The sequence below is a fragment of the Adiantum capillus-veneris genome, chromosome 1, assembly GCF_014529385.1.
Source record: "Adiantum capillus-veneris isolate H3 chromosome 1, ASM1452938v2, whole genome shotgun sequence".
Lineage (NCBI taxonomy): Eukaryota > Viridiplantae > Streptophyta > Polypodiopsida > Polypodiales > Pteridaceae > Adiantum > Adiantum capillus-veneris.
The window spans coordinates 85,949,473-85,960,497 of record NC_140931.1 but is presented as its reverse complement, the minus strand read 5'-3'; the positions used below and the strand labels follow the sequence as shown (position 1 = coordinate 85,960,497).

At 42.8% G+C, this 11,025-nt stretch overlaps 1 pseudogene; it reads left to right on the top strand.

The window, feature by feature from the left end:
• The first annotated feature begins 6,013 nt into the window (after positions 1–6,013).
• Positions 6,014–6,764, top strand: LOC147465102 (uncharacterized; annotated as a pseudogene).
• The last annotated feature ends 4,261 nt before the right edge of the window (positions 6,765–11,025 follow it).

The window sequence follows — 11,025 nt, the reverse complement described above, 5'->3', positions numbered from 1 at the left end:
CCTTCAAGTAAATTGACAAAGTTTTACCCGTTGTAGTGTACTGAATACCTGAAAATCTTTGAATATTGACTTAAAAAAGAAAAAGAGTTGTAGGTGTGCCCTTATTTTCTTCAATTAGGAAAAATATTTTTGGCAATTCCTAACTCGATCAACAAACATTTCTATGATTACTCTGATCCAACGTTTGATATCCACCATTGCTCTCTCAAAGAGAATTACGTGTTTGTTTTTGTTTTTTTTTAGGAACTACTTTCAATGGTCATCTTTGAAGGGATACACAAACACTGAAATACCAAGGGACATAGCAGCGCTTATCTCCTCCATAAATATAGACACACAAATATCAAAGAAAAAAATAATAATAATAATAATTTTAAAAGAATAGACACAGACCGTACAAGATTGAAAACTGCAGCCCTTCCCACCTGGGAAAGTGTGTCTCAGCTTACAATCATGTTACTTGAAAATTCAATAATGCCCCTTAGGACCAGGAGGAAAAGAAATCATTCCGCTTGAAATTTGTAAAGATTCTAAACTTTCCTCTTTCTGTGTATGGTTAGGAAAATGATTTGTCTCGAATACTGCTTCCCGTCACAAGCATGGCAAAATATTGTTTCTCTCCCCACCACTGACAATCAAGGTGCTCAGTAAGCAATGTCTCAGGGAAAAGAACCCTACACAATGAAGGGTTCATCTTTTGGAAGCCCTTTAAATAATAACGCTTAAAGTTTATAAAGGGATAATGGTTATATAGTCTTGTGGACGACTACGTCAATGCGTCTGATATAACAAGAGAAGAAAACCCTGCAAAGAAAAGCAAGCCCTAAAAATAGTGTATATTAGAGGTACAGGCTTGAGCTACAACCGCACAAGCAGTAATAGAATGCTCCTCCGACATTATAGGTGAAGGGCAAAATGTGATCATGCCATTGCCTAACCTTTTGTGAAGCCTTTGCAGGCCTACTTTGCGCCAATTCCCGTCCTTGCTTTGAGAGCCCTAGTGGTGGGTCATTATTTCTCTGCATGCACGGCTTGAGAACACGGATAGAGAGATGTAGGAGATATAGGAGTAGTGGCCTTTTTGTTACCATCCCATGTTAGGTAGCACAAGAAGATCCCTGGGTACTTGATGAGATGATGAGGGTCATTGCGGCCTGCTGGTTGCTGGTTGCTGGCTGCTGAGGAGGTAGGATTGGAAATTCAGAAGTAGGGAGTCAAAGCTGCACCAGTGTGCTTCAAGTAGATCCAGCACCACCATTTGCTCCCCAAACGCCGGCTTACCGAGAGCTGCGTCGACGTTCATTGTCACCTTGGACTACACCCACTAGGGCAAGGGATTAACGCTGCAAACGAAGGCGTAGATGACCACCATGCATGGTGTCAATGAAGGGCAGGGTGAAGAGGATTTCTTAGCAATATATGCTGGGCATTCTCGTCACTATACCATGAAGAGGGGCTATTGGGCTCCTCTTCGTCTGATCGTTCTCCGAGCAAGGTGCGCTCCAGGAGGAAACACAGCCTCAAGCTGGTTGTCAAGAAGCCTTTCAAATCGTCGAGGAAGGCCAAAACTCTTTGAAGATACCATTTCAAGATAATAACAAAACTCGAGAGGGTGTAGTGGTGTTATGTGTTGTGTAGCTGTCAGTTGACGAGAGAGAGAGAGAAGGTGATTGGTGGGGCTGAAGAGAGAGAGACAAATCAGAGAGGCGGACCAGAGAGACGGCCATTGTTGTGTGGGTGTGGGCACCGGCATGCGTATCATGTGATAGGTGGTCGTGATTGTGGGCAGCTCATGACTGCATGGGTGGGTTGGTTGGGTGGTCCAAGAACGAGAGGGAGAGTCACGAAACCAGTATAGTGGGAGACAAGTACAGTGGATGGACAAGTACAGTGGCTTTCAAGTTGGAGTGGAGGGAGAGAACAACAGTGGTATAAGACTAGGGTGGATGGCGACTGGAGTTAGGGAGAAAAAGAGAGATTGGAGTTGGCGGGTTGCATGCAACTCAGTAAAAGAGTTTTATTGGCTGTAATTAATTGGCTCAGTTTTGACTGGTGTTTTGGCGGCCTTAGTTGCATGCAGACTGAGGAAGTGGAGAGAGAGAGATTCACTGCCGCACGTAAGTGATGAGCACTCTTGGTGAGATACTGACCGTCCAAAGAGAGAGAGATCTCGTGGCTTGCATGGGCATGAGAGAGTTTAGAGAGACCGTCAGTGGGCCAAAGAGAGAGAGAAAGAGAACCACTGCATGGAGTTGGATTCAGGGAGTAAGATTTGGTCTGCGACGAGAGAGAGAGAGAGAGAGAGAGAGAGAGAGAGAGAGAGAGAGAGAGAGAGAGTGCTCGCCTGTACTCACAGACACTTAATGCTTCAAGCTTGAGCATAGTGAGTTCATGAGCTTGCTAAATCGCCGCTGCCTAGAGAAAAATCTGTTTGGCTTTCATTTGCTATTGACCAACGTTAATTTTCGATTGCCATCATTAGCGCCATGCTTCGACTCGTTGCTCATTTTGTCAACAAAGCGTCCACCGATTAACTGTTTGATGAGACCCAAGATCCACCCAATTTGTAAATGATGGAGCACTAGTCTACTATTGGATAGTTTCCCGCGACTACTGTCCTTTGACACAGACACCACCCCACGAATCATTGCCATTGTTTCCCCCGGCTTATATCCATATTTTTTTTTTCTTCAGAATTTTTTTTGTGTTAATTTGATTCCTCGTAATCCTTTGAAAGCCTTAATTATTATTTGGTGTATTGTTCCCATGCTGCTAATGTTAATATAGCTCCTAATCTAAGTGTTCATGGCTCGATGATATCATAGAACTTTGCAATTTTCCTATCTAATCTAATACTTACATACAATATGATAATGTTCCTCCCTTTCTTCTATTGACATCTCCATACCTTGGCAATTATATGCGAACCTATTGCAACTTGGAAATTTCTTATGTTCAGACACCTACCTTTTCCAACACGCGTGTAAGCACTCAAGGTAAAATACATATTGCAATAGTTACTTAATACATGCATGCGAATCATTATTAATAAGAATGAGTAATTAAAAAGTACTTAGCTCCAAATTTGTCACGTTCTTCCTTCCTACAATCCGTATCTTGCCAAGAGCGATGGCCTGTGCTCTGATACCACTGCTACAGATGGAAGCATCGCGAGCCCTGTAATATAGCAAAAACAATATACTACAAGCCATGAAACGAACAAATATGCATACCTCGAATCACACAGCGCATAATCCAAGCTCTACACGAACAGGGAGAGACAAAGAGCAAGACAGCGCACGTGTAGGCGCACCTCCTAGAGTGGAGTGCTATGCTAGCACGGCGAGAGATAAGAGAAGAGAAGAGAAGAACAGACACGAGCACTGGGTGTAAACTCCCCCCGTGCAAGAGTGACCATTTCCCTCTTGCACGTATTTAATTTATAGATTCTTGAATGGTCAAAGTGAGTACAAACTGGCCGACCGGTCATAAATGGCCAAAGCTCATAAAGAGCACTTGAATAATAAAATGTACAATATATATTTCCATTCGCATAGGCCTAGCTCTGTCTAGTATTTTCCACCTGTCAACTACAATAAATCATAAAATATCATTTCTATAACACTATGCGGCATATATACATGATAGCCTAGTAAAGATGGGCAACAAGAAGCCAACCTATATAGTGCCAGGTGAACTGATCACCAAGGTGATTTATGGGGCACTACACGCAAAAGGAAGGTGGCCTGACCCCCCATCTTAGAATGCGAAGTCCGGACGATTTCGGCCAGACATCCTACGTGTTTCTACACCAGGTGTTTTGGGTCGGGATTTTGGTTCATAGACCTTAGGGAGAGCAAACTATTGGTATTAGTAGGATCTCCTTCAAGTTCTATGGTGTTTCGAGATTGTTTAATGGGTGTTCGGCTCTAGAAAGCGTTGTACGAAGTTTCCTCTTATGCACTCTTGAAGGCTGTGACTTAGACAATTGGTAGAGACCTCTGTAGGAATTAGTTAGGAGTCGGTCGAGTGTAGGTTGACACCTTATGCTTGCTTCCACGCGCCTGCGGGTTGAGCTTCGTCCTTAGCTGACATTACATGTTAGGTGAGTTCTTGCTGTGCTGACGTCCATCGCGGCGTATCCGTCCAACATGAGTGTGTGTGTATTTCTCTCTCATCCCCTACTTCTTGGGCTCACCCCCTCCTTTGTAGAACTTGGGAAGATTTTTTTACAAACATACAAAGAATCCAAATTTCCTAAGCTTGACCATTGGACACAACCTTTGAATTTTGGAAGTCTTAATGGGCTGAACCTTAGGGTCTTTTAAGCCCATTGTTCCACATTGCTCTTTTGCAGATTGCCCCCTCTACGGATCCCTATTTTCCCTTCTTTGGATCCTTAATGTGGCCGGTCTGCCAGCTTAACCAATGTTTCTAGCTTTTTCTCCCTTGGTACTTTCCCATATTAAATGATCAGTTTAACATGAGAAAACCATTTAGGAGGATTAGATACTAGTTATTATGACATCCTCCCTCATGTAGGGCTCGCCCCCTCCTTATAGGGATTAGATCTTTGACTTTTAACACCTCAAGCCCCTCAAGCTTAGGCCCAGTTCCCACCACAAGCTTGGCCCTTAAGCACTTCAAGCTTGGGTTGGGTTCTCACCTCAAGTACAACCCTAGCATCTCAAGCATGTGAAGCACCTCAAGTATCTCAATCATCAAGCACCTCAAGCATCTCAAGAACCTCAATCATCAAGCACCTCAAGCACCTTAATCATCAAGCATGACAAGCATCTTAGGCACCTTAAGCTTGGGCTAGGTTCCCACCTCAATCACAGCATTAACTTACCTAAGGTCAAAGGCCTTTTACACTCATTATTGGAGGTTTTCAATGAAGCTATCCCTAAGGTATTATGATCCATTGGTTAGCCTTGCTCTTTGATAGACCATATCTCATTTGGGCCCCTTTACCATTGGCTCCGTGTTGAGATAGGTCTATAAGTACATGTCTATATCTTAACCTTTGTTCCCATTTATTCTCCCACATTAAGTGATCAAGTTAATATGAGAAAATCATTTGGGTTGGTTAGATATTAGATTTTATGACATACAAACCATGAGATGGAGAATCGTTGTGTTAGTGAAGGTAAAGATATTTTGTTTGTCCCCAAAGAGAGAGAGAGAGAGAGAGAGAGAGAGAGAGAGAGAGAGAGAGAGAGAGAGAGAGAGAGAGAGAGAGAGAGAGAGAGCCCACACATGCATTTGCACCAGGCGTCCACACTCCTCACACACACACACAAAGAGAGAGGGGAGAGAGAGAGAGAGAGAGAGAGAGAGAGAGAGAGAGAGAGAGAGAGTGAGAGAGAGAGAGAGCTACTACTACTCTCTTGTGTGTGTGTGTATATGCGAGGGCGTGTTGCTATCTTGCACGAGGTTCAACCCTATGGGAGCTTCTGCCTTTGCGCAGCCTGTTGGCTTGCGAGAGCTCCTGGCACTTTGTGGTGCGTGTGTAGTTTTCTGCCTCTTGCAAAGCCTACGTCAGAGAGAGGAGTCGTCCGAGACACCAAACAGGCAAACACAGAGAGAAATGAAATGAAATGTTATATTAAATGTCTTAAATGGCCTATTAGACCAAACTGATACAATGCTAGTGGATCTAATAGAGTGTCTGTGCCATTGTTTTGTGTGTGTGTGTGTGTGTGTGTGTGTGTGTGTGTGTGTGTGAGAGAGAGAGAGAGAGAGAGAGAGAGAGAGAGAGAGAGAGAGAGAGAGAGTGAGTGAGAGAGAGAGAGAGAGCGAAAGATGAAATGTTATCATAAATGGCTTTAAAAGGCCAAAATGACCTATGAGATCAAACTATTAAATGGTAGATCTAATAGAGTGTCCGGGCCACTATTGAGAGAGAGAGAGAGAGAGAGAGAGAGAGAGAGAGAGAGAGAGAGAGAGAGAGAGAGAGAGAGAGAGAGAGAGAGAGAGAGAGAGAGAGAGAGAGATCATTGCTGCATTAGCGATGGATTTGCCTGTTTCAACCAACGCAAGCTTTTTTCAGTTGTTGGCCGATCATCTCTCCGACTCCTCTGAGAACAACAAGGACCCCTCAAATGGTCTCCAGACATTTAATGCATCGGATGTCGTCAGTGCCTCCCAAACAATAGGGAAGGGGATGACCCTCAATAGTGGTAGCTTCCTTGCTCACAATGGAGGAAGTCCTTTTCTGCAAGACAATGGATTTGTTGCTTACAACCATGAAACTAGAAATGGAATTGGCATCAATGGCAAAAACCTAGATATTAGGGAAACTTCCCACAACTATGACTTTGCATCAATGCATGACAAGGAGAGATGCAGAATGGTGGTGTGCTCCAGAAAATCACAAGGCGTGATCTTCACAACAATCCCATGCAGAATCATTTGAAAAATCCCAACAATGGACATGTTGTACACTTTGATGGCATGGAAATACATGTGTACTGGTCGCTTGTTGAATGCAACTATCTACAAATACACACAATTGAAACCCTAACTATGAAGAGGAGGATGATGTAGATGATGTCCATGAGACTAAGAGGCAACACAAGGAAGACACTACCGTGCTTAGAGCAAAGGAAGAGGAACATGCCCGTAGGTCATCCCCCCTCCCTCTTGAGTGTTGTGAAGCTATTCAGATTGCCATGTAGAGTATCTTCTTAGGTGGTTATTGGCCTGAGTGGGTAGACAAGGTTCCTAAAGAGCAATGGCTGCAGAGGCTTAGAGGGAGATGATCATCAAGTGTGGAAAATATTGAGAACAACAAGCACATTATGCTTCAATTTTTTTGAGGTAAACATTTGGCCATGGTTGAAAAACCGTCAGTTTGATTGGGCTTCATTTCCTAAAAACGGTGTACATTTTACTAAAACCAATGCAAACACAAGCAAGTTTGGCATAAAGTTCAAAATTTAAGGAGTTAGAGAGAGAGAGAGAGAGAGAGAGAGAGAGAGAGAGAGAGAGAAGTTGCAAACATGGCAACACATCAGTAGAAGCATGTACATGTGTGTGTGTGTGTATTTGGGGGAGAGCGAGAGACGCACATGGCATTCATTTGGATTGGAAAGAGCAATAGCTCATGCAAGAACTTGTGAGGTCCCCAACCCCGAGAAGATTGGGGCGACTTGATAGATGGCCTTCCTTTATTCTCATTTCGCATTGACGACACCCTACTCTGTTTCCACAAAGTAGAGATACGAGCAACAGAAGAGAGGAAGTCCTCTATCCATCGTTTACGTGGTTATAAGGGTCATACGCCACAAGCCAGGTCGATAAATATATGATTCTAATAAATTTGTTTCCTAACATAAAGATGAAATCCCATTGATATATTTAGAATCCATAAACAATGCCTTTTTCCCCACGTTTAAGAGGCACGACCGCCATCCATAAACCATAAATATGATATGAGACTTAGTCTAAACTAAATAGTAATCTTGTGTCACATAGATTTGGGCCATCTCGACTCTTGGCACAATAAGTCTCTAATTTCACTTCTCTTAATAAAAGGGAGTGGAGAGATTCTCGCCTAATCGAGACCACCCATCCTTGACTGGCAACCTGAGCTAGTCCCCACTTTCCACCCCACACTCACACTTTTTACCACACTGTTTAACATATACAAACAGTGTTCCTTAATTAATTTCGAACACAAGTTCTTTTATACAACCCTTCAAACAATACCAAAACAATTCAAACAAGGTCTAATGAAGACAACCCTATATTTCAACAAAAACAACTTTTTCCAACTTCCTGTGTCTAACCAACAGAGCCTTTGCAAAGGATTTATTCGCTAACCGCAAATTGTGCAACCTTCCCATCTCGCTAACTGCGAGGCATCTTGCTAACCGTTGATAGCCGTTTTTCGGCTCTCCGTAATTGCCATAGTGAGTTAACCCAACCATGGTTAGAGGAGTAACCCTAGCCTTCAAAATTGCTATAAAAGGAGGGTGTAGCTAGCACAAAGGGGGAGCCATAAGCAAGAGCACTATGCTATACTTGAGAAGCCAAGCTCAACCTCTCTAGAAGGATCTCTTGAGTGGAATCTCATTGTCGTATTCTTGTGCATGTGTTGTAATAGGGGTGATTAGCACGGTAACTCTATGCCATTGTAAGAGAGAGAGCGATCATTCAATTGAGAGTGGAAAATCTATCATTCCTCCTACTAGTGTAAGCCCAACATTTGCTGAATCAAGGAGGGTGGATTTGGACTAAGCTTGGATACTTTGTCTCTCTTCCAACGTTAAGCAATGGACAACAATGATGTGTAAGTGTCTTGGTGATATTTTTAGTTCTTGATAGCTTGTGTCTGGGTGTTGTCATCAATTTAGCCATAAATCCCACATATTGTAAGACGGCGACAGGGTGGAGAGGACTCCCCTGGCCTTAAGACAATGATTGGGGTGTCTTTTCTTGTGATGTGTCGTGGTGAAATTTACTCAAGCTATGTTGAACAAATACTAATCTCACTTTGATCGGTCATGACAGATTTGTAAGAAGGTATTAATGCAACAAGCACCCCCTCCCTCTTCTCTCTCTTTCTTACATATATAATTGTGTTTGCTTGATCATTGCCGATACATTTCAAAGCAGCCCGAGCACTCTCTCTCTCTCTCTCTCTCTCTCTCTCTCTCTCTCTCTCTCTCTCTCTCTCTCTCTCTCTCTCTCTCTCTCTCTCTCTCTCTCTCTCTCTCTCTCTCTCTCTCTTTACGCATCCTAGTTCGCATCCAAAACTAGGTGGTGCCCCAAATTTGTGCAGGGTTAGGTTGCGGGTTTGTGTGTGTGTTTGTTGTTTTTTCCAACCCCAACCCAATTGAGCAGCACGGGAGCCTACAAGGTTGCTTAGAGGCCACTCTTCTTGTTGCCTGCCCCGGACCGCCTCAAATTGGTGCCCCCACTGAGGACGGCTTGTGTATTTTTGTGAAGGCTCAACCTTTAGTATAATCAAGTATCTTGCATGAATCACGAGAATTTGTATGATCCCTTCATTCTCATTGCAAGGCAAAAGGTACACATAATTGTTAGTACTAAGTTGCAATTTCAACGTGTAATTCGTAGAATTTTAGGTCCTCTTAGGTTGGCAGAGATAAACGCATCAGTAAATCCTTTTATTTTGACTCTCATTAGGTACGACCTTAGTTTGGACGTCTATATTTTTGTTTTGTTTTAAGAATTAGGTCATGCATAGACCATGGATAATGGCCCAAGAATAGAGGTTTTTCCATTTCATTTCACTCCACACATTAGAATAAACATTGCAATTAGTAGAAAAATCCATTTTCAACAACGTATGGTGTTCATGTTTGGTGCCCAAAGAGTAGGAGAAATTCTCGCATCACCAAACCCTGTCATCCTGCCTCTTATTGATTATCATAGGTCATTTGATGTGAATATTTTTATTTTGTTGTAGAATAGATTGCAATTTAGAAAACATTATTGTGTAATTTTTTTAAGAAAGAAAAACAAAAACGTGTTGTCACTTTGAAACCGATTCAATGGAGGCCCAACGCTAAATGTCTGGATATCCTCTTTTCTTTGGAGAGCTTGGAGAGGATGCAAAATTATTTTTAGCAAATTTCAAGATGTCTTGTCGTATCAAGAGGATAGTAATTGATCAAGAACCTGTAGAGATGTTTGAAGTGGTCCTTAGGAAAGATGCTAGCACTTGGTTTGACTCGTTGCCTGAGGAAGTTAAAGGTAATTACATGGAAGTTGTGAATCATTTCAAGAGATACTTCTTTGATCCCCAAAACACTCAAAAACTATGGCAAGACATTGTTTCTCATAAGCAAAAAGACTTAGATGACTACTACTTGTACAAGCAAGAGTTTCTACGTCTTTGGGCTGTATGGGTGAGAAATGTTGCTAACCCTGGTGATGGTGCAGAGTTCCTAAAGAAGGAGAGGTTCATAGCCGGACTCTTTCCTGACATTAAGATAAAAGTTGAGGCCGGTGCACCTGCTACCTTTGAAGCAGCTGAAACTAGGGCTGCTGAGAAATATAGGAAACTCAAGTGCTTAAAGGGGGAGGTTCCAATAGAAGGTCTTAGACCCAAAGGTAAGTCACAAGCATCAACATCTAGGGAGCTTCCTGAGGTAATGGAGGAAGTGATTGAAAAGTTAAATGAATCTTTAAGCAGCTTGTCGATTCACCTTGCACAAGCTGTAGGTCCAAAGGGACAAGCAAAGAAGTCTGAAGAGCGAGATTCACGACCTAGAGAGTCTGGACATGGGATGTATAATTGTCCTTGGCCCCGTGGGGAGCCAGGGAGACCTAACTTGAATTACCTAGTGATGAATGCAGGTGAAGGAACTAGTCAGCAACCACAGCTTCTACAAAGGCCAAATGGAGCAAGACCACCTCCACAAGGAGTGGAAGGAGTTCCACCTTTGCCAGACCCAAATGTGCATGTGGTAGAGGTGAAAAATTCAAAAGAGGTTGACATGGAAGCAAATGGCATTAAGCGTCGCCGTGGAAAAGGGAAGGATAAAGAAGGTGTCACATCACAAAGTGATCATGGACGAGAAAAGAAGGCAAAGGAGACCAAGGAAACTAAGAGGACTCAACGTCGTATCAATCTCCAAGACTTTCCTCTTGGACATGGTATGGCTCCATACAACCTATTGGAAGACATGAGAGGTAAGGGTCCTGATATCTTATGGCCTCAGTTTCTTGCATTATGCCCACAAGTTAGGTGGGATTTAACAAAGGCAGTTAGCACTAGGAGAAAGGTAAAAGAGAGTGTGCCTGTTGTAAAAATTGCACATGCTGAAATGAATGAGGATATTACACCTGTGCTAGATTGTTACATCAAAGGAAGATTGGTTAGGAAAGGTCTAGTGGATGGGGGTGCACAAATTTGCATCATGACAGAGGGACTCATGCAAAAACTAGGCATGCACATCCATGAGACACTTGAAATTAAAGTCAAGATGGCAAACAATAGCAAATCTAGGTGTGTAGGCATTTGTAAAAATGTTTTTGTAGAGGCCTTTG